Source organism: Brassica oleracea, chromosome C6, assembly GCF_000695525.1.
Source record: "Brassica oleracea var. oleracea cultivar TO1000 chromosome C6, BOL, whole genome shotgun sequence".
Classification (NCBI taxonomy): domain Eukaryota; kingdom Viridiplantae; phylum Streptophyta; class Magnoliopsida; order Brassicales; family Brassicaceae; genus Brassica; species Brassica oleracea.
Window position 1 is genome coordinate 33,053,166 of NC_027753.1, and position 386 is coordinate 33,053,551.

Sequence of the window (386 nt, forward strand, 5' to 3'; positions counted from 1 at the left end):
TTCTTCCTTAGATTTCAGCTGATGTTAGGAACTGCATCTCCTTGGTTGGGTCAGAGTTTATTCGTCTTTGATTTTGTATTCCTCGTCGTTGGCTTACCGTCAATAGTCTATGCTCGTTTTGGTTTTCAATATCTAGTTTTTGGTGTTCTGACATCTATGCTCTCTTTCATAGCTCAAGGACGGCTCCATAGTTTTCTGATTTCGCTCCGTCTCCTTTTCCCTCTCTATTCTTGCATCTCATTGCAGCTTTCATCGCATCTCTGGTGGCTCTCCCTTTCACCATGTTTTCCACTCGAGATTTGGATAATGTTTTCGTTCGTGTATGCTATGTGGGCTTGGAAGGTTATTTCTGGTCTCAAGTTTAGTCTCTGATTTTTTGGTGGTTG